Source organism: Scyliorhinus canicula, chromosome 5, assembly GCF_902713615.1.
Source record: "Scyliorhinus canicula chromosome 5, sScyCan1.1, whole genome shotgun sequence".
Classification (NCBI taxonomy): Eukaryota; Metazoa; Chordata; class Chondrichthyes; order Carcharhiniformes; family Scyliorhinidae; genus Scyliorhinus; species Scyliorhinus canicula.
In genome coordinates this window covers 127,348,324-127,372,420 of record NC_052150.1, presented here as the reverse complement: position 1 = coordinate 127,372,420, position 24,097 = coordinate 127,348,324, and the positions used below count along the sequence as shown (strand labels likewise).

At 50.6% G+C, this 24,097-nt stretch overlaps 1 protein-coding gene across 3 annotated transcripts in view; it reads left to right on the top strand.

Annotated features, from left to right (window-relative positions):
- sema5a (sema domain, seven thrombospondin repeats (type 1 and type 1-like), transmembrane domain (TM) and short cytoplasmic domain, (semaphorin) 5A) overlaps positions 1 to 24,097 on the top strand; it is a 267,608-nt gene that overhangs the window by 59,832 nt on the left and 183,679 nt on the right. The gene's annotated exons all lie outside the window — the stretch shown is intronic.

The window sequence follows — 24,097 nt, the reverse complement described above, 5'->3', positions numbered from 1 at the left end:
CTCCCACACCACCCCTACCCCCTCCACACCACCCCCCCTCCAACGCCGCCCCCCCTTTCTCTCAACGCCGGTACCCCCCCTCTCTCAACGGCGGTACCCACCCCCTCTCTCTCCTCTCAACGCCGGTACCCGTCCCCTCTCTCTCCAACGCCGATACCCAAACCCCCCTCTTTCAACGCGGTACCCATCCCCCTCCTCTCCTCTCAACGCTGGTACCCCCCCCCCACCTCTCTCTCAACGCCGGTACCTCTCCCTCTCTTTCAACGCCGGTACCCACCCCCCCTCTCTCAACGCCGGTACCCCCCCTCTCTCAACGCCGGTACCCACCCCCCCTCTCTTCAACGCCGGTACCCCCCCCCCCCTCTCTCAACGCCGGTACCCACCCCCCTCTCTCTCGACGCCGGTACCCACCCCCCCCCCCCACTCTCTCAACGCCGGTACCCACCCCCCCCCTCTCTCTCTCTCTCAACGCCGGTACCCACCCCCCTCTCCTCACCTCTCAACGCCCGTCCCCTCTCTCTCTCTCTCAACGCGCCACTTCCGCAGCGGGTGAAACTGACGCGTATCGCGTCAGTCCGCTGCTGGCCCTATCGGGAACGGAGATTAACGGCTTAAAAGAAGGCCCCGACGCCGGAGTCACCCGCACCGCTTTTGCCCGCCGGAAATGGGCATCACGTAGGTCTTCGGAGAATTTCGCCCCATGTCTTATAGGCCCATGAATATCAGCAGTGCATTGTTGTTGCCATCCCTTACTGGTGCAGGAGGAAGTCCTTAGGGTTTCAAGTATTCTATCGGAACTTCTTGATTTAGAATGTGGAAATTTTGTCCTGCTATCTTCATATTTTTCTTTCATAATTTATGTGACTGAACTTAGATCGGGAAGTCTGTGTCAAAATTGGTTATGACCCATTTTAGGCAAGTAAACAATTGTACGCAGAAAACCCTTGTCCCGATTAGGAGTCCGAAGGGTCACATTAAATTGTGCCTTGGACCTCGGATCATTCTTTTGGGTGAGCTGTTGGCACCTGTTGTGTCTTCAGAGGTAATTGAAAGCAGCCATTTCAAAATGAATTTTGGACCCCCTGCCTCGCTGGCAGCTGCCACCTCAGTGAGGTTGGTAATTTGAGCAGGACCAATCACAGGTTGGTAATGGCACCATTGATTTAATAAACATCTGGTAGGGCAGCATGGTAGCACAGGTTGCTTCACAACGCCAGGGTCCCAGGTTCGATTCCTGCTTGGGTCACTGTCTGTGTGGAGTCTGCACGGAGTCTGCACGTTTTCCCTGTGTCTGCGTGGGTTTCCTCCAGGTGCTCCGGTTTCCTCCCACGGTCCAAAGATGTGCAAGTTAGGTGGATTGGCCATGCTAAATTGCCCTTGCTGTCCAAAAAAAAGTTAGGTGGGATTACTGGGTTACAGGGATAGGGTGGAGGTGTGGGCCTTTATTAGGGTGCTCTTTCCAAGAGCCGGTGCAGACTTGATGGGCCAAATGGCCTCCTTCTGCACTGTAAATTCAATGATGAAATCTATGATTGAGGAACTAAAAGATCACTTATCTGAGTTGACATCAAACTTAAACGAAATGTTGGCAGCTGGTACTGAGCTGCATTGTCCACTGTAAATCACAGAGTGTAGTAAGGCTGAGCACTGGCCAGTTTAGCAGAGGGATTGTAAAACTACCGTGGACTCGCTTACATCAGTGCCTGTTTTTGGTGACCATGTGAGATCCCAATAACTCATCTAACCCAATACGGAAGTTGGCGCTTCCAGTGCTTGGTAAAGGTCACAGTGAAGGAGACAAATTTTTCTTTCTCGCTCTCTCTATCTCCCCCCACTCCCTCCCACCACACACACACACACACACACACACACACACCCTGTGATTTGTTGTAAGTTCTATTGAAAAGCTATCTTTTTTTTTAACTAAACATCTGGTTGTCTTTAGTTCCTGATGCTTACTGGAAAAACCACCTGAAATATAATAAATCTATGACTGGCCTGGTATTTGCAGTCTACAGTTGGAGAGTACACTGCTGTGAGGTAGACTGTCACATTTGTTATCTCAGCTGGAACAACTGTCCCTGGGGAGACACTGCAGTCTGTTCGCAAGGGAGAAGAATGTTGACTGCGCTTTGACATGTGCATTTTGTTATCCCTGCTTATCACAGGTGTCATTTTCTAAAGTATTCTAAAGATCACAGGGAAAAAATGCTTGTGTGTTGAGCAAAGATTCAGGCAAGAGGAGACCAAAGACTAATTTCAGGTAGTGCATTCGACAGCCCCAGTATTCGTGGTAGAGAGGATGTATAAAGAGTTCCAAGGGCTCAGGTTGTTTTAAATGGAAAATAACAGAAAGGAGTACTGGAGCAGAGATTTGAAAAAGGTTTTTTTGCCTCTAAAATAGAACTGTAATTTGCAATTACTTAAAAAAATTAGTAATTTAAGCTTTGTACACCAATTAAGTAGAACTAATATAATCAATTCAATTCAAACAAATTAGTCAGAAAGGTTTACACCATGGAAATAGGCCCTTCGGCCCAACTTGTCCATTCCGGCCAGTTTTTAACCACTAAGCTAGTCCCAATTGCCCACATTTGGCCCATATCCCTCTAAACCCATCTTACCCACATAACTATCTAAATGCTTTTTAAAAGACAAAATTGTACCCGCCTCTGGCAGCTCGTTCCAGACACTCACCACTCTCGTGCAAAACAATTGCCCCTCTTGTATCTCTTCCCTCTCACCTTAAACCTGGGCCCTCTAACTTTAGACCCCCTACCTTTAGAAAAAGATGTTGACCACCTACCCTATCTATGCCCCTCATTATTTTATAGATCTCTACAAGATAATTCCTAAGCCTCCTACGCTCCAGTGAAAAAAGTTCCAGCCTATCTATCATTGATGAAATGAACTCCAACAACACAAGAAGCTCAACACCATCCAGGACAAAGCAGCCAGGCTGGTTGCTCCCCCTTTCACAAACATTCAAACCCTTCACCACACCACCTACAAACAGTGTCAGCCGTGTGGACAAGATGCACTGCAGTAATTCATCAAGGTTCCTTAGAGAGCACCTTCCAAACCCATGACCATTAGTAATAATAATCTACTAGAGTCACAGGTGGGCTAACATTAACACTGCAATGAAGTCACTGTGAAAATCCCACCATCTAGAAGGACAAGAGCAGCAGATACCTGGGAACCCTATCATCTCGAGGTTCCCCTCCAAGTCACTCACCACCCTGACTTGCAAAATATAATTCACTGTTCTTTCACTGTCACTGGACCACATCCCGAAACTCCCTCCCCAACAGCACACTGAGTGTACCTACAGCTCAGGGACTGCAGTGGTTGAACAAGGCAACTCGCCGCCATCTTTTGAAGGACAACTAGGAATGGGCAATAAATGCTGGCCTAACCAGCGACGCCCATATCCCGCAAATGAATTTTAAAAAAAGTCTCACACATAATGTTTAAACACTGACTATTTATTAGTAACCGTTAACTATGCACAGATCCCAGTTACTACAATGCATGGTGCTATGCCATGCAGGTTCCCTCTAGACTGTTTACCATGCAGATCTACCCTGTGCTATTCTCCAGTCCCACATTAACCCTTGCCCTGCCAATGGCACACGGGCACACATAACAAATACCCAATCTTCTCGAGTGTTATGCACCACCGAGAGTTTTCTAATCAGAAAATGCAAGTATGTAAATCACCGGTGATTCGTACAGCTTCTATATCATCTCCACATGTTAACAAAATAGCTCAAGATAGATTTGCCAGCTTGGTTAGATTAGTTTTTACTAATCAAAGAAGGAAAACAATTCAGTAGGTCATTTCGCAGCACTTCACCAAATCGAATGTTCAAATTTCCCTGAAGTACAGATGACAATATAAAACTTATAAGCTACTCCATGATGGAACATTTCAGCCCTGTTTCGTCAACATAGAAAAATAATCCATGTTATAGTATGAATTAATTTATTTGATTAGAAAATGGTTAGATTGTAAATGCAGGGGGGAGATTTTGAGGAGCATTGCGATCCCAAACAGCTTTCTCTACGTAAATGCAACTTGAACAACCTCAGTTCAAATTTGTTCAGCTGGAGTCCGAGCTGCAGACATTGGGGCATCAAGAAAGTTAACTGGACATGTTGGCGGGGGTTCTTTGAGCTGAAACGGTCTGGACCAGTGGTCGCAGAACTGGCGGAGAACGCCCGTTCCTTGGGTGGGGCCAATGGTATTGTGTCCATTAAGGCACTCAGGTGTCCATCCTTGGGTCTACTCTGTGATCGAGTCCCAGATGGTGGAGGTCCCAACCGCCGAGAGTCTCTAGCCACTCCTGGTTATTCTTGTACATGAGTGTAAGTACAGCAAACGGTCTGTTCGTTTAGCCTGTAAGATTAAAGTCTTGCCACAATTGTACAGGGTATTAGTAAGGCCGAACCTGGAGTACTGGGTGCCGTTTGGTGTTCTTACTGAAGGATGGGCCTATCTCTCTGGAAGGAGTGCAAGGAAAATCATGGGATGACATGATTTCCCTATGAGGAGAGGTTTTATAGACCAGGCCTATATTCGCTGTGGATATAATTGAAACTTTAGGGGTGTGACAGAGAAGCTGCTGAAAAAATATTTCTGGCCGGGTAATGTAGAACTAAGAGTCACAGTTTCAGAATCAGGGGTCAGCCATTTATGACTGTGAAGAGGAGATTTTTTTTCACTCCAGAGGTTTGTGAATCTTTGGAATTCTCTACCCCAGAGAGCTGTGATTGCTTAGTAATCGAGTGAGTATACAAGACAAAGGCTGATGATTGTTTTGGGATACTAGGGGTCAGATTTATGTTACCAAGGTGGATAGCTCAAGTTGGGAAGTTTCCTGACTTGGCAAACCCACCTATCTTTAAAGAGCCCTATTAGGTCTTGTGCATGATGTAGGTACAGCAATCAGCTAGGAAATCAAAGGATATGCTTTGGGGAGGTGGGATAGGGTCCTGTCAGGCCCACTGACTCTGGAAGTAGATGGTAGGTGACCATGGGGACAGGTGAGCGCTAAGGTAGGCTTGTTCGAAGGTCTGTCTTGGTTCTCTGGGACTTCATTCCAGTTGTTATAAAAACGGTTAGATCCTCTAACCCTCACCTGCCACTCCCTCCCTGCCATCATGCCATCTCCATGGCCCCATGCTGCCTTGCTCTCAACACGTACCCCTCCCCAATGCCCCCTTGTAACTGCCATGTCACTTCCATAGTCACTCACCCAGTATTTACCATGGGCCAAGCCTCGGGTGCCATGTGGAGATGAAAAAGAATGTAATATAACTCATACTCCTAAATGTTAAACAGTGAAAAAACACCAATTCATGAAACCCATTCAAAGCTCTTAAATCTCAAGTGGCTACTCTGTTATGAAAATAAACAAACTTCTATTCAGATCCCATATCAAAGACAGCTAATCCTTTAATAACTCTTTAAACTGTCAATCACACTTTGAACTCGGAACCCTCTGCTGAGATAATTGTAGTTTTTGAAACTCATCCAAACATTCATAGTGACCTAATAAGAGCCCTCAGGACATGTCAACGAAGACATTGATTGAAAATGTATGAACAGATTTTTCTTTCTAACCTGTCAATCAAAACAGTTCAGCAGAGATTTTCTAACTCTCACTGACAGCTTAATCTTTTATTGCATGTTTGAAGAGCAGGGGATTAAGATCACGACACATAAACAGACTTTGTCCACCCTTTAAGAATGTTTATGTATTCTCAATCAACTTGTGACTCTGACACAGCAGGACCAGTCAAAATCAAATCTGTTTGAACGCAGTATGAAGTTCAAATGGCCCTGCCGGGTTCGGTTTTCTCACCTGTGAATGATGCCAAGCCTCCTTCCCCGGTCAGTAAAGATTGATTCGGTTGGCGAGGAGGGCGTTATTTCCACGGTTAGATCCAACCCACCATATTTCAGGATTCTGACTCCCAAGAAAATTTGATCCAAAGGTAGTGCAGGAAAATGGAGTTGAGATGGAAGATCAGTCAGTGGTACCTAAATGTGTTGCATGCTGAAAACGCCTGGAACAGGGTCCATTTGTTTTGCTTTTGTGGACAAGATATTTTGGATTTTGGAAGCTGGCATTTCCCGCCCTGCCACCTTAAGAGTGATCAACCCCGATTATACCGATCATCAACTCCACAGCTATTTTGTATTAATTGTCTGGCGATGGGATTTTCTTCCGTCACCAATGTGGGGTGGGATTCTGGGCCTGGGCTGGGTCGGAGAATCCCCGCGACTGGGCCATGCTGCCGATGCCGGCACGCGATTCTCCGCAGAGCGTAGAATCAGCGCCATTGGCACCGGCGTGGTTGGCGCGGCTGCAGGCCGCTCTAAGCGGCCGGCCCACCAATTCTCCAGCCCGAATGGGCTGAGTTGCCTTAGGAAAAAAAACGATTCCCGCTGCGCCATTCTAACCTGCCTTGAGCCGGCGGGACCTCGGCATTGAAGTGTCGGCTGGCGGCCTATAGGGGTGGGGTGGGCCCCAGAGGTAATCCGATGTGGGCCAGAGGTAATCCGATGTGGCCTAGCCCGTGATCGGGGCCCACCGATCAGTGGGCCGGCCTCTCTGGCTGGGGACCTCCTTTCCGACGTGCAGCCCCTGCAGCCCTGCGCCATGTTGCATCGGGGCCGACGCATTGAAGGAGGCCACTGCGCATGCGCGCTTTGGAGCCGGCGCCACTGCGCATGCGCGGATCTTGCGGCGTACAGTTCACGCCGGTATCGGAAGCTGGAGAGGCGTGAACCGCACCAGCGCTGTGCTGGCCCTCTGAAGGGGCCAGAAATACTTCTGGCAGGGGCCCATTCACGCTGTTGTAAAACACGACGGCGTTTACGACAGCGTGGACACTCTACTACCGCGGGATGGGAGAATCCCGCCCCTGAAGTCCCTCCATGACAGCTACTGACCAATCACATTGGTTGGTAATATTATATTCCCAGCAGCACGAGTGGTAGCAGTGATTGAATGGGATTACGAGCTATCCCCAGAGTCAAAGGGGGTTACTCTCTTAAAGGAAACAGAGTCCCTAGCGAGCGTGTTTAGCTGCGTGTTTCCTGGCGCTCGCACTGCTGAGAAACATATGGCTATTCAATGTGACTCGCGTTGTACAAGGGGCCTCAACGGGGAACGCGCGATCAGACTCGCCGGAACTCCCCAGTGTAGCGTGAGATCGGGATGTCATTTATATTGGCGACCCAATCTCTGAGGCCTCTAAAACAATCCCTGACCCCCCCCCCCCAGCCTGAACGCACTATAGGAGAGTCATTGGCCACACCCTCCCAACACCCACGATGGGCATCCCCAGCCTGATTGCACATGTGCAAAAACTGCCAGCTTGGCATTGCCAGGCTGGCACTCAGGTGGCACAGCCAATGTGCCAGGCTGGCACTTAAAAGGGTGCCAAAGTGGCACCAGCAGTGCCACCCTGCCCACAAGACCTCCAATCCCCTGGGAGACTCCCATGAGTGTCATTCCGTTTGGTCTCCATTTGTGGTCGCTGATGAATCCCAAAGCCTCAGGTACCTGCACATTAGAGTGAGACATACTGCCTTGTTCAAATATGCAGATTTGTCAAAAGGTGATCCCGCCCATAATGGACAGGATTCACATCGCAATGTTTCGCGAGATAGCGTTGGGACTAATGGGACTAATGAGCTGGGTAGATCCCGGGAGCGCGAACAGCAGCATGCCGCGGGGCAGCGTGGCCGTTGGATCGTGTTCCAAGTCCCACAGTCCAGGACCAAGCAAGTATGGGGATGGATGGTCTAATTGTGAGGAGGAGAGGTGAGGGCCTTGATGGAGAGCGGGAGACCTTAGAATAGAGGGCAGAGGGGCCCCCCTTCCCACCAGAGACCCAAGTAGGGTGACCTGTTGGGTTTCTCCCTGCGGCGGATCCCCACCTGCATGCTTCAAAATTGAGGCTGGCAGGATAATTAGCCACTTAAGGGCCTCAATGGTACTCATTGGCTCCACGGAAAATTACACACCGGTTGTGGGGATCCGGGAGAGCCTTGGGAAGGTTGGCTGGGGAATTTACGGGAGCGTAAAATTCCGTCCCATGTTGTCTTGACCCTGCTGAAGCAATTCAGTATTAAATAAGATACTATTAAAATAGATGTATCAAAACAAAGTTCAGATATATATTTTGTGGATATGTATCTGCCAATTATACAGTCATATCATTGAAGGGTAAAATCAAGGGGCGAGATTCTCTGACCCAGGAGCCGGGTTCATGTGACGCCGCCCCAACGCTATTGACGTGTCGGTGTGGTGCTGGATGGCCAAACCCCCCCCCCCCCCCCCTCCCCCCCCCCCCCGGGGCGATTCTCAGCTTGGGATGGCCCCGAGTCCCGCCGGCGCCGTTCACATCTGGACTTACCCGGCGGGACCTCGGTGTCCATCCTGCAGGGGGGGGGGGGGGATCTGACCCCGGGGGGCCTCCACTGTGGCCTGGCCCGCGATTGGGGCCTACTGATCGGCGGGCTGACCTCTCCTGGTGGGGGCCTCTTTTACTCCGCGGCAGCCCCTGTAACTCTCCGGCATGTTGCTTTGGGGCCGGCGTGGAGAAAGAAGCTAGTGCGCATGTGCGAGTTCGCACCGGCCGCAGTGCGCATGTGCGAGTTCGCACCGGCCGCAGTGCACATGTGGGAGTTCCCACCGGCCGCAGTGCGCATGTGCGAGTTCGCACCGGTCGCCATGCGCATGTGCGAGTTCCCACCGGCCGCAGTGCACATGTGGGAGTTCGCACCGGCCGCAGTGCACATGTGGGAGTTCCCACCGGCCGCAGTGCACATGTGCGAGTTCGCACCGGTCGCCATGCGCATGTGCGAGTTCCCACCGGCCGCAGTGCACATGTGGGAGTTCGCACCGGCCGCAGTGCACATGTGGGAGTTCCCACCGGCCGCAGTGCACATGTGCGAGTTCGCACCGGTCGCCGGGGGCATGTGCGAGTTCGCACTGGTCGCAGTGAGCATGTGCGAGTTCGCACCGGCCGCAGTGCACATGTGCGAGTTCGCACCGGTCGCCATGCGCATGTGCGAGTTCCCACCGGCCGCAGTGCACATGTGGGAGTTCGCACCGGCCGCAGTGCACATGTGGGAGTTCCCACCGGCCGCAGTGCACATGTGCGAGTTCGCACCGGTCGCCGTGCGCATGTGCGAGTTCGCACTGGTCGCCGTGCGCATGTGCGAGTTCGCACTGGTCGCCGTGCGCATGTGCGAGTTCGCACTGGTCGCCGTGCGCATGTGCGAGTTCGCACTGGTCGCCGTGCGCATGTGCGAGTTCGCACTGGTCGCAGTGAGCATGTGCGAGTTCGCACTGGTCGCCGGGGGCATGTGGGAGTTCGCACCGGTCGCCGTGCGCATGTGCGAGTTCGCACCGGTCGCCGGGGGCATGTGGGAGTTCGCACCGGTCGCCATGCGCATGTGCGAGTTCGCACCGGTCGCTGTGCGCATGTGCGAGTTCGCACCGGCCGCCATGCGCATGTGCGAGTTCGCACCGGTCGCCATGCGCATGTGCGAGTTCGCACCGGTCGCCATGCGCATGTGCGAGTTCGCACCGGTCGCCATGCGCATGTGCGAGTTCGCACCGGTCGCCATGCGCATGTGCGAGTTCGCACCGGTCGCCGTGCACATGTGCGAGTTCGCACCGGTCGCCGTGCGCATGTGCGAGTTCGCACCGGTCGCTGTGCGCATGTGAGAATTCACACCGGCCACAGCGCGCATGCGCAGACCTGCGGCACCCATTTGAAGCCAGACTCGGCAGCTGGAGCTGCGTGAGTCGCTCCAGTGCCATGCTGGCCCCCTGTAGGGCTCAGGATCGCTGTTCTTGGGGGCCTGTTGACGCCATTGTAAAACACGATGGTGTTTACACTTAGCCTCAGGATCAGAGAATCCCGCCCAAGGTTTCAGATTATAGCAGCAGAAGACTATGGGTTTGCTTCTGTTTGTGGGTATAAAGATTGCTTGGATGGGCTGCAGAGGGGAAAACCTTGTGAGAAATATCACACCCTTTTAATGATTTCTGATAGGAATGGAAGGAAAATCAGATGCGCTCTGTTACTGGTGGTTGATCCTCCTATCAAGAGTTTCTCTCCTCTGCCCACCTAATAGAGGTCAAGATGAAAACTTATCCCAGCTTTTAGAAAGCTTGAGGTATTTATAATGGGCTGAGATAACTTTTGTTATTGTCAATTAGAAGAATTCTGACTCCTTTGAATTTCTGGAAGACAAAGCCAGGCCAAGCACCATTGCTTCAGCCCAATTGGTCTTGTTGGCATACAGTTCGGTTGTTATTGCTGTATGGCTGTACCATGCGGGATTTAAAAACAAAAACATAGCTGGAGGCCCTTTGGATCTCCTGTTGTTTTTGATGAGAGTCAGAAATATGTTTTTATCTACATTTTAAAAGCACTGATTCCGATCTGTTCAGACCTCAGCGCTATGCGGGGAGTTTGGGAACCTTGATATTCCTGGATACTGTGGTTTGTTGAGGGTTAGGATGTTTTGCCTTTCCACTTAAGACTGTAGCTGGGAGTTTGTACTCCCGTTTGCATCGGATGTGAATGGCAATGGGAACGCAAAATCTAATGAGAGACCCAAATCACATTATGCATCTGCTTGAAGTCCTGTTGCGATCGTCCTCACGATCATGTCACTCAGTGACATAAAGGGATTCCCAATGTTCAGTATTGTGAACCCCGTCAGAATAAATTTAAAGCCAATTGACAGGCCTCAATACAGACTCGATGGGCCAAATGGTCTTCTGCACTGTACGATTCTATGCCTGATAATTTCCTTTAAGCCTTTAAAAATGGTGCCCCGATCTTTTAAAAAAAAACCGAAGTGGCTGATGGGGCGGCCTCAATCAGATCCCACCCCACCAGCAGGACATTGTGGGACCCACCCCTTGGACATGGAAAGCCACGATTGGGGCCAGCAGCTTTAACATCACATTTCCCTCCTGCTGCGACGCTCTGAAAATAAAAAGGGAAAACTTCTGCCCTGTGTTTTGCATTGCTGTAACACCCGTGAATCACCAATGTGTTGAGCAAATATTTGGGGCATGTACCTGCTGTGTGATTTATTTCATTCTAAACAGAATTCCTTGAGCACCTGGATGTAGACTTTGCCAGTCTCCATTTTGAAAATCTGTTCAGTCTTGTTTTGCAGTCAACTGAGCCACAACTTGTTTCATCTGGCAGCAAAGAAGATTCTGCAACATCAACACAAATCTGGAAAACTAGCCTCAGAAATATATCCATAGCAGTTGTTCCATAATTACTTGGTTATGCTTTTCTGTTTTCTTGAACAGAAGTGTGACCCTATAATTTTTTTTCCATGGAATATTTAAAGCAAGCGATGATATTGAATTGTACTGAATATTGATGGGTCACAGCTGAAGTGTCGCAATTCTTGGCATGACATTATTGGAAGGATGCAAGTCATACTAAAACACCCTTGGCATATCATTAGCGGACCTGACCCAGTATTCTCTGGGACCTCCGTGATTCCCCACCTCCACGGGGCGAATTCCCGACAGCTTTAGAAATCGTGAAACCGGCGGCGTGGTTGATGCGCGCGCGAGAGAGAGAGAGAGAGAGAGAGAGGAGGTAGGACATGCAGAGGCAGACTGTGGGCTGCCGTGCTGGGCACTAACCACTCCGTCCTTCCAGACCTCGGAGGAATGGGCCCTGTGGCCGGGGTGACCCCCTGGAGGACTGCACGGACCACCATTGCCGTGGCCTGCAAGGCAGCCATCTTCCTGCGCACCCCACTGACCGCGGTTCTGCAGAGTGACACCGGCCTTATGGGTGCCCCCACCCCACCCCCGCACCCCAGCCCCCACCCTCCCAACTGGCTGCCACTCGCCGGCAGGGCATCAGGCTGCCACCCAGTCAACGTCCACTATTGGACCTGTGGGGGCACCGGATGGGCCGCGGAGCCTATCTCTGGCAAGGGCAGCACCAGCCGATCATACCCCATGGCAGCAGGGATGGGCACCAGGGCCAGAAGCCCCCACGGTGGGAGGCACCAATGGGGCCTGGGACGGGCGGGAGGGGGGTGGGGGCGGGGGGGGGGGGGTATTCAGGAGCAAGGTCCGCAGTGCCAAAAGGAGCCACCATGTAGCCCGGTGGACCTGGTTGAGCACGGGGGGTACACACCATGTTGTCAATCTTTCACCCCCTGCAGACAATGAATATTGGAATTCAACCAGCAGTGGTGGCTTTCCTGCTAGTCGCCGCTGCCCTGGGCGATGCCCTGCGGCTGTATGAGCTGGAGCTGCTCGTGGAGGAGGAGGAGGAAGCTGCAGTAGGGGAGTGTGCCGCAGAGGGATTGGTGGCAGCCGTCCAGGATGGAGAGCGAGCCACCCAATAGGACGAGGAGGAGGCGCCACAGGAGGTCTTGTGTGTACCGGCACCACCTGTCATTCGAGGACCTGCCGGACCGGGCATGCCGTTGAAGAAGAGAGACAGTGCGAAATATCTACCAGATAATGGCACCGCGGGGGTATGAGGAAGGACACACGCTCCCGGTGGCCGTAAAGGTGATGGTCGCCCTGAACTTTTACACACGGGGTCCATCCAGGAACCGAGTGGGGACCTGTCTGGAATCTCCCAGACCGTGGTGCACAGTTGCATCCGCGGGGGGGAGAAACAGAAGATGACAGTTAGACAGTCCAACTCATGCAGCCCAGGGGGTGGGTAGCTGGTGGGCTCAGTGGCCAGGGCTCCCAGCCATGGTAGCTGGTAAGGGTACCGGCATGTAGGGCAGGGTAGGGGGTTCGGCCGCCCTCCTGGTTGGGGGGGGGGGTTAGGGTTATGGTTGTGCGGGATGGGGGTTGGTGCTAGGGGCACCATGCTGCCTACTCTGGCCGTGCAGTTTCCTCCGGCACTGATGCACCGTCCAGACTATGTTGCCCATGGCCCTGACCGGCTCTGCCATCTTCGCCCAGGTACATCGAATGGCGGCGGCTAGCAGCCTCGTTCCTGGCCCGGGTTACAGGGTCATCTGCCTCTCCTCCACAGCGTCCATGAGGGTCTCCAGCTCAGCGTTGGTGAATCTTGGGGCCGCGCGTCTTGTTGGCTGGAATGGGGAATGAAGTGTGTCTATGCGGCTGCAGCTTGTCAGCCTTCTGAGTGTCAATCGTGAAACCGGCAAATCCCGCACCATTTCTCATTGGAATCGATTGTTCCATGTGGCACCGATGCTAGCCCCTCAACAGTAGCCAAATCATTCATACATCTAGTGTATTAAAGCCTGTTGTTTGGAACTACTTCACGACTCGAGTCCAATTGATGGTGCATCAATTTAATACACTAGAATTTTGAAATGGAGCTGCGGATCAAGCCAGACTGCCTCTGCGTCAGCCCGCATGGTGCAAACGCGTCAGCAACATTTAAACATTGGCTGGTTAAACATTGGCTGGCATGCTTCAACAGCTACCTCACCACAGCAGAAAACCGCCCGACAAGGGAACAGAAACTCCACATTCTCCACTCGTGCGTGGGCACCGCCGTCTGCTCCCTGACAGAGGATGAACTGGACTATGACGCTGCTATGGATCTGCTGAAGGGACATTTCATCAGGCAGGTGAATCAGGTCTAAGCGCGGCACCTCCTGGTTACGAGGCAACAGTTCCCCGGTGAGTTCCTCGACGAATTCTATCGGACCCTCATTGTCATGGGGAGAAACTGCGCCTGCCCGCAGGTCACTGCAGCGGAGCACACCGAACTCTTGATCAGGGACGCCTTTGTGGCGGGCATGCAATCATCCCAGATACGCCAGAGGCTTCTGGAAAAGGACACTTTAAGCCTCGCTGAGGCCCGGAGCCTAGCATCCTCCTTGGAGATCGCTGACAGCAACGCCCGCGCGTATGCCCTCGGCCGCGCGGCGGCCCCTTGGGCAGCGTGGCATGCAATCCCCCTCACCCCCGCCGATTCTGACCCCCCCCCAGACCTGCGCCGCGGGACGCCCCGATAAGCCCACGGGCCCCCGCTGCTACTTTTGCGGTCAGGCCAAGCACCCCCCCCCCCCCCCCCCCCCCCCCCCCCCCCCCCCCCGGCGCTGCCCGGCCCGCACTGCAACTTGTAAAAGCTGCAGCAAGAAGGGCCACTATGCAGCTGTCTGCCAGTCAAAATCGGTCGCTGCCATCCCGAATAGCGACCGAGGGTCCCCCCCCTGTGCTCCTCTAGGGCCCCGTGTGGCCCGCGGACCTTGCTGCCTCCACCCCCCACCGCCACGAGTGATCCACGGGCACCGCCATGTTGGGCCCCCGACGCCACGTGCGAGCCCCGGGCGCCGCCATTTTGGGCCCCAGACTCCACGTGCGAGCCCCGGGCGCCGCCATCTTGTTCACCCCCCACCACGTGCGGCCGACGGGTGCCGCCACCTTAGATCGGCCTGGAGGACCCCGCAAGTGAATACTCCATGGTGGATTACGACTCTGAGTTCCTGCCATGACTCGCCGCAGTGACGCTGGATCAATCACGGCCCCGCCCGCTTTCCATGACGACCACACAGATCCTGCTCAATGGTCATGAGATGAGCTGCCTACTGGACTCCAGGAGCACAGAGAGTTTCGTCCACCCCGACACGGTAAGACGCTGCACGCCCGTTCACCCAGTTAAACACAAAATCGCTCTGGCCTCTGGTTCGCACTCAGTCCAAATCACCGGGTGCTGCGTGGCGGACCTCACGGTCCAGGGGAGGGTTTTTAAAAACTATAAACTCCTCGTCCTTCCCCGCCTCTGCGCACCGGCACTCCTAGGACTGGATTTTCAGTGCAGCCTCCAGAGTTTAACTTTCAAATTTGCCGGCCCTTTCCCCCCCTTACTGTCTGCAGCCTCGCGTCCCTCAAGGTCGACCTCCCTTCCTTGTTTGCAAACCTCACCCCGGATTGCAAATCCGTCGCCACCAGGAGCAGACGGTACAGTGCCCAGGACCGGACCTTCATCAGGTCTGAGGTCCAAAGGCTTCTGAAGGAAGGAGTCATACAGGCTAGCAACAGTCCCTGGCGAGCACAAGTGCTGGTAGTTCGGACTGGGGAGAAAAACCGGATGGTCATTGACTACAGTCAGACCATCAACAGGTTTACGCAGCTGGACGCGTATCCTCTCCCCCGTATCTCCGACATGGTTAACAGGATTGTGCAGTACAAAGTCTTTTCCATGGTGGACCTTAAGTCCGCCATCACCAGCTACCCCTCCGCGTGAGTGACCGAAAGTACACTGGGTTCGAAGTGGATGGGCGACTCTACCACTTTTTAAGGGTTGCATTCGGTGTCACAAATGAGGTCTCGGTCTTCCAAAGGGAGATGGACCGAATGGTTGACCAATACGGTTTACGGGCAACCTTCCCGTATCTCGACAATGTCACCATCTGCGGACATGACCAGCAGGACCACGACATCAACCTCCGCAAATTCCTCCGTACCGCAAAACTCCTTAAACTCACTTATAATAAGGATAAGTGCGTGTTCAGCACCGACTGTCTAGCCATCCTCGGCTACGTAGTGCGTAACGGAGTGATAGGCCCCGACCCTGAACGCATGCGCCCCCTAATGGAACTTCCCCTCGCCAACTCCCTCAAAGCCCTCAAACGCTGTCTGGGCTTCTTTTCCTATTATGCCCAGTGGGTCCCTAACTACGCTGACAAAGCCCGCCCCCTCATCCAGTCCAACATGTTCCCCCTGTCGATGGAGGCCCGCCAGGCCTTTAGCCGCATCAAAGCGGATATCGCAAAGGCCACGATGCGCGCTATCGACGAGTCCCTCCCATTCCAGGTCGAGAGCGACGCGTCTGATGTAGCTCTGGCGGCCACCCTGAACCAAGCGGGCAGACTCGTGGCCTTCTTCTACCGGACCCTCCACTCTTCCAAAATCCGCCATTCCTCGATGGAAAAGGAGGCACAGGCCATTGTCGAAGCTGTGCGACATTGGAGGCACTATCTGGCCTGCAGGAGGTTCACCCTCCTCACAGACCAACGGTCAGTGGCCTTTATGTTTGATAATGCACAGAGGGGCAAGATCAAGAACGACAAGATCTTGCGGTGGCGGATCGAGTTGTCCACATACAACTACGATATCTTGTATCGTCCTGGGAAGCTCAACGAGCCTCCTGATGCCCTGTCCCGCGGTACCTGGGCCAACGCGCAGGTGGACCGCCTCCGAACCCTCCACGCGGACCTCTGCCATCCAGGGGTAACCTGCTTCTTTCACTTCATTAAGACCCGCAACCTGCCCTACTCTATCGGGGAGGTCAGGACTGTGACCAGGGACTGTCACATTTGCGCACTTTTACCGCCTGAGCAGGCGCATCTGATAAAGGCATCCCGCCCCTTTGAACGTCTCAGCATGGACTTCAAAGGTCTCCTCCCCTCCAAAACCGCAACACGTATTTCTTAAATGTGATTGACGAGTACTCCCGCTTCCCGTTCACCATCCCCTGCCCCGACATGACCACGACAACCATCATCAAAGCCCTCCACTCCATTTTCTCCCTGTTCGGTTACCCCGTGTACATCCACAGCGACCGGGGGTCCTCCTTTATGAGTGACGATTTGCGACAATTCCTGCTCAGCTACAACCCCTGGGGTAACGGTCAGTTCGAGAGGGAGAACGGTACGGTCAGGAAGACCATCCTGCTAGCCCTGCGGTCCAGGTGTCTCCCGATCTCCCACTGGCAAGAGGTTCTCCCAGACGTCCTTCACTCTATTCGGTCTCTCCTCTGTACTGCCACGAACCAAACACCTCACGAACGTCTTCTTGTTTTCCCCAGGAAGTCGTCCTCAGGATTCCCGCTCCCAACCTGGCTGGCCACCCCCGGGCCCATCCTGCTCCGGAAGCATGTGTGGGTGCACAAGTCCGACCCGTTGGTTGAACGAGTCCAGTTACTCCACGCGAACCCGCAGTATGCGTACGTGTAGTATCCCGACGGACGACAGGACACGGTCTCCCTTCGGGACCTGGCACCCGCCGGAGTGCGGCTGCAACACCCAGCACCAGCACCCCCCCTCCAGTCTTAACCGCCCCCAGCACCCCCGCAACCCAGCGCACAGGAACCCCTCCCCCTTCCCGGCTACCACCAGCTCCGACCAGGGGTACGGACACAGGACCACGACCACAGCTCCCGGAGTCACGGACAACCACCGCTCCAACGTCACCGGCACCGCTGCGCAGGTCCGGCAGGTGTGGTTAGCTCAGCAGGAGGCGTGGTCAGCTCAGCAGGAGGCGTGGTCAGCTCTGCAGGAGGCGTGGTCAGCTCTGCAGGAGGCGTGGTCAGCTCAGCAGGAGGCGTGGTCAGCTCAGCAGGAGGTGTGGTCAGCTCAGCAGGAGGTGTGGTCAGCTCAGCAGGAGGCGTGGTCAGCTCAAGCAGGAGGCGTGGTCAGCTCAGCAGGAGGTGTGGTCAGCTCAGCAGGAGGTGTGGTCAGCTCAGCAGGAGGTGTGGTCAGCTCAGCAGGAGGTGTGGTCAGCTCAGCAGGAGGCGTGGTCAGCTCAAGCAGGAGGTGTGGTCAGCTCAGCAGGAGGTGTGGTCAGCTCAGCAGGAGGTGTGGTCAGCTCAGCAGGAGGTGTGGTCAGCTCAAGCAGGAGGCGTGGTCAGCTCAAGCAGGAGGCGTGGTCAGCTCAAGCAGGAGGCGTGGTCAGCTCAAGCAGGAGGTGTGGTCAGCTCAAGCAGGAGGCGTGGTCAGCTCTGCAGGAGGCATGGTCAGCTCAGCAGGAGGCGTGGTCAGCTCTGCAGGAGGACATTAGTGAGGTCCTAGGTCCTATTTCCACTGACCTATGGGTCTCTTGGTTCAAGGGCGGGAATTGCGCCGCGCCGGTCGGCGGGCCCCCCGCGGCGATTCTCCGGCCCGCAATGGGCCGAAGTCCCGCCGCTGACAGGCCTTTCCCGCCGGCGTGGTTTAAATCACCTCTGGTACCGGTGGGCGAGCCCGGAAACTGTCCCAGACTAATCTCTCAGCCAGAATCATGAAAAATGTGGGGAAATCCAAAATGTTAGGGTGCTAAAGTGGATAAAAGAACATAAAACATTCAAGATTCAACATTGTTAGGATACCGCATGAGAACCCCAAACAATTTTTCTATTTGTACAACTGAGGAAAGATTCTTCACCCCAGGACTAATGACTCTGACCAATAGGTATCTTTTATGTTAAAACTAATTTTAATTTAGCCACATTAACAGCAAAGAAATAGCTTTACAATTAACAATTCTTAAATAAAAGGAAAAAGCTTTCGCTTACCATCTACACCTACCACAGTATATTTCCAATAATACAGTTCAAAATTCACTCAGAAATAAAATTAGCAACCAGGGGTTCTTGCTTATCTGTGCAAACCTTTGGAGAGAAAGATGCTTTAAAGAACAACCTGAAAATCCTCCTGTCTTCTCAAATCCGAGGTAAACTGCTGTTCAACTTAAAATCCTATAACAGACTGCAAACTACAGACATTGTGTTCCTCCCATTAATTACAAAATCTGCATCCCACTTAGATGAACCATGACCTGCTTAGCTAGGTCTAAACACACCCACTTATAAATTACTGACACCCATGGAATCTCCAGCAATCAAAACAATATCCCATTAGCTATCTATATGGAAACAAGTTAATGGCTGGAGACAATAGTTGCCCACTTTTTATAACACCTTAATTACAGCTTTAGTACACACACTGCCTGTTTGTATTTTAAATCAGGGTTTTTAATAACATTACTGCCACAGATGTGAAATATAATAGATATAAAATTCTTCATTAATCACAGTGTAATAAATAAAGGTATTCATGGCGTGTAATGACTATTTTGAGCCTGCAGATTGTTATGTAACAATTCACATCAGATCACAACTTTGATACATTTCGCAAGTTCTCCTTGTCAGCAATGAGCTCTTTGAGTCCGATGATCTTTACAGTTTATTCTTGCATCAGGACCTGGATGCTCTAAGGGTCACTCTAATTAGTGATTAATCTCAGTACTTTTCTCGTGGGTCAACCATAGGGCTTAGCACTCATGAGCAGTAATCATAGAATTCAATGCAGCTGGTCCTGGCAGTTATGAATATAGTTGTTATATTTTAAGGTATTTAAGTTTACTTCTGGGCTGCCCACAAATATTGTCAACAGGTACTTCAGAAAGCACCAACTGGCAAGGAGTTAAATCTAAAGCATAAATAAATTGTACATCCATTGTATTACATCTGTACGGTGAGGAGTTAAACTTGGCTGTAGCAGAGAAAAAAAAAGTTTTCTTATGCTGTACTGTAAGGGACATAAACAAATGTCCCAGAAACCCACAAGAGATGTAACCACATGAAAAGCTTTCAATGCATTATTGAACTTATTTCTTCCTGTCACTTGTTATTTCTGATGCAGCTGATTATAATCACCATATACATATCATTAATAATATAATTTGTATATAGTGTAATGTAAATATTTCCCCATAAACTTTATCCTTGCAGTTGCTGCCTGGTATTGCACATGCTTGAACTGCTGTTCTTGAGGACTGTATTGGGGACTTGAGACTGAATTTTTCTCTATGTCTGCAGCTTCAGTGTTTTCTCTTGGCCTACCCTTATCCTTTTATAGTCAGGACCAATCATAGGTTTTTAAAAATATTTGTTCATGGGATGTGGACGTTGCTGGCTAGGCCAGCATTTATTGCCCATCATTAATTGACCTTGATTGGCGTTGAGCTGCCTCCTTGAACTGCTGCAGTCCATGTGTGGTAGGTACACTCACAGTGCTATTAAGAAGGGAGTTCCAGGATTTTGACCCATGGACAATCCGAGGTGGAGCCTAGGACTCCTCCAGCACAGTTCCCAATGTACTAATTTATTTGTAGTTTAGGTTTCTCATTATTTGTTGCAATCTCACCCATGAGCTTTGATGTAAGTTGATCAATATTTTAGCCCACACTTTTCTGTCGAGCCCCATCCATTTGATCCTTGGTACCTTCCGCCAATCGGTTGCAGGTGACTACAGAGAATGACAGGCTGACGGAAGTGATGAGGGAACAGAAGATGACTAAAGATTGAACATTGCAACAATATGATACAAGAATACAACTCAGGAAGATAACCGGGAAATGAAAAATAAATTGAGAAAGCAAAATGAGGTAAAATAAAAAGTAACAGATACGGAAAACTGTAGCTGAGAACATTGCTAATCCGGGTGTGATTATTCACAAATGAAATCATTGGATCACCGTGCTCTGAGGTGAACTAGTTTAATTTGTTTTCAACTAGAAAGTTTGCAATGGGTCCCTTGATAAAATAGTCACCTCACATTTGGTGGTAAAACATTCCTATTCAGCAGCATTAATGTTATTGTCAAATACCAGGTCCTGCATTGAATAATCAGCAGTTACTAGTGACGTCCACCAGACGGTCTCAATTTGCGGGAAACATTCTCTTTGAACTTTTTGTAAATATTTGTAAATGAGTACACTTTGTTATTTTGGTGTAATATTGTCAGACAATTTTCTGATGTGATTACCATCATTAACTGGAAGTAGGAAATGTTTCTAAGCTACTAATTCAGATATTATTTCAATCCTTTTAATACTCTTTCCACCGACTGACCGGTGTATTGTTTTTAACATAAACTGATTGTTATTCTTGCAGGTCAGGTATATATCTAATTGATTAGCTGAAACATCCTGCACATTCTGTAGGAAGCGTGAGCTAGAAAAGAGAATTCTAATTTCCTGTTTGGTAAATCAGTATGCAGAGAGGCATGATGCATATGATTCTGCAGCAACTATCTGGATGTGAGAGAAAGCAGGAAAAAGAAAATGTGATTCTGGGCATATGTTAGCATACTTCGGTGTTGCATTAAATTTAAAGTACGGAAATAGACCATTCATTCCAACTAGTCTATTATGCTGTACCTGAGCTGTACCACCAAAACAACTTAAGAAATAGGAGCAGGGGGCTCTTAGGTTCGCTTTGCCATTCAATAAGATCTGACCTAATCTGATTGTCAGGTTAACTCCGCTTTCCCGCCTGCCTCTTGTACTTTGAGTCCCTTGTCAAATCAAAAATGTGTCTAACTCAGTCTTGCATATATTCAGTGACCCAGCCTCTACTGTTCTTTGGGCTAGGGAAGTCCAATGATCAGTCCTCCTCTGAGAGAAGTAATTTCTCCTCATTTCCCTCATAAATGGGCGATCCCTTACTTTGAAACCGTGTCCCCTAGTTCTAGATTCCTTCAAAAGGGTAAACATTGGCTGGGGTTTTTTGTGAAGTCGGGCTGAGTCACGAGGCTTTTTGAAATGGTTCCCGGTTTCTTGCCTCTGGACCTGTTACTGGCAATTTCCACTGCACGAAATAAGAGTTTGGATAGGGAGCCTGTACGCAGCACTCCTGTCCTTACTGGTTCCATTTGCAGGAGTGAGTATCTCAGACACCCCACTGTTTGGATGGAGTCATGCCCAGTTTGTTCGAGGACATGGATTGTGGCACCTCAGTAGTTATGAATCATGGGACAACATCAAGTCCTGATTTGGGAACAAAAGAAATTAGCTATTCAACATTCTCTTTGAGTTACATTGACTTCTTACCTTCTCTATCAAAAAAGCTGTGAATCAACAGCAGGCATTCATAGAATCAATGATAAAGAGCTATTTTCCACACCTCTGAATCTTGTGTAAATAAACACAGGCATTGAAAAATGCACTTCAAAGAAAAATTAGTTATTACATGGTCATACATAGATCATTAAAATAAAGCTATCACTTCTCTTTGCAACATTGCAAACAGGCCCTGATGAGAGTTAAGTCCATTAGCCATTCTTGGAGCTCAGACAAGCATTCATAATTAGGCCATCTATAAAAACCATCCTGTCATAGCTGTTTTTTTGGATACAGTTGCCAAATGGCCTAATTGTAAATGGTTGAACATTCCTGACTCTTGCTTACCATCTGCTTCATGAAAATCCAGCTCATTCCTTTAGCATCTGCCCTGTCAAAGCCACTCAGAATCTGATCTGTTTGAGTAAGATTGCCTTTCATCTTTGAGACCCCAATGAGTATAGACTCAAACTTCAAAACCTTTCCTCACAGGACAACCCCATCATCACAGGAATTAGCCTAGTGAACCTTCTCTGAATTGATCTGGCTCCAATAAAAGTACATTCTTCTTAAGTAAGTCTCACCAATTCCCTGCATAGTTGTGGAAAGTCTTCCCTACTTTTATACTCCATTCTCCTCACAATAAGTTCCAACATTCCATTTTCCTTTTTACTTATTTGCTCTACCTACATGCTAACATTTTGTGATTCATGTATGAGGTCACACATATTCCTCTGTACTGTAGCATTCTGTGGCGCCTCTCCATTTAATTAATCTGCATTTCTATCTTTCCTGCCAAATGAAAAATGTTGCATTTTCCCACAGGCCCATGACTTAACTTATCTACATCCTGTTGCAGACTCCTGGGGCTGGGTTCTCCCAAAATGGGGCCATGTAAAAATGCTGGCGTTGCACTCCCAAGTTTCCTGCAAAAAATAAAAGTCGATTCACTTACCTTCTGGGGGTTTGCAGGGATCCGGGGCTCCCGCACTTCCAGTTCTATGACCGCACAGAGCGCCATTGCGGACTCTGACCGCAGAACAACACAAACAACTAGGCTCCCCAATCGGCCGCGCGCCCAAGGGGCCTTTCCGGCCTGATCGCTGCCCCAGCCGCACATAAGGTCCCCCCGGTGCTCAATCCCAACGCCCCCCCACCAGGGTGGCTGTGGACTGCGTCCCAACCGGCCATACCACATTAGTTCCACGCGGTCAGGAATTCGGCCGATCGGGAGTGGAGTATTGCTGGCCGGGCCTCTGTTAATGGACCCCCAGCTGCGCGGAGTAATTTGCGGACGCACGGATATTCGGGACCCGGAGAACCGCCGGAGCGGCGCCGGGCCTGATTCCATCGGGAACTTTGCTTCTCCGGCCCCGTGCCAAACGTGATTTCGCCGCGGGATTGTGGAGAATCCAGCCCCTTATATCCTTCTCACAACCTCTTTGTACCATCAGCAAATCTGGCTACAATACAGTTGGACCCTTCAACCAAATTATTAACATGGATGGTAAATAGTTGAAGTTCCAAACACTGATCCCTGTGGCACTCCACTAGTTATAGTTTGTCAACCTGAAAATATCTTGTTAATTTTGACTCATTCTCTGTAGGTTACTCATCTATCTATGTTAATATATTACCCCCCAACACCTTGAACTCTTATATTGCATAGAAACCTTTTATGTGGCATCTTGTTGAATGTCTTTTGAAATTAAAATACACTGCATCCACTAGTTCCCCTTTAGCCACATTATTTGCTACATCTTCAAAAAACTCTGATAATTGTGATTTCTGTTTCATAAAACCAAGTTGACGCTTCCTGTTTGTATTATGATTGTGTCAAGGTCCTGCTACTACTTGCTTAATAGTTTATTTCAGCATTTTCCCATGATCAATATTGTGCTAACTGGACTATAGTTTCTTGCATTCTGTCTCTCCTTTTTTGAATTTGCAGTCTTCCAATCTAACGATACCATTCCAGAATCTAGGGAATTTTGCAAGATTACAATCAATGCATCCACTATCTTGGCAGCCACTTAGTTTGCAACCAGGAGTTTTAAAATATCAGTCCAGATGACTTGTCAGCCTTTAATTCCATTAGTTTCCCTAGTGCTTTTTCTCTTACGCTAGTGATTGTTTTACATTCCTCCCAGTTGTCCCTTTATTTTCTTTGATTATTCCGTGGGGCAGCACGGTAGCATTGTGGATAGCACAATTGTTTCACAGCTCATAGGGTCCCAGGTTCGATTCCGGCTTGGGTCACTGTGCGGAGTCTGCACATCCTCCCCATGTGTGCGTGGGTTTCCTCCGGGTGCTCCGGTTTCCTCCCACAGTCCAAAGTTGTGCAAGTTAGGTGGATTGGATATGATAAATTAGTGTTCCTTAGTGTCCAAAATTGCCCTTAGTTTTGGGTGGGGTTACTGGGTTATGGGGATAGGGTGGAGGTGTTGACCTTGGGTAGGGTGCTCTTTCCA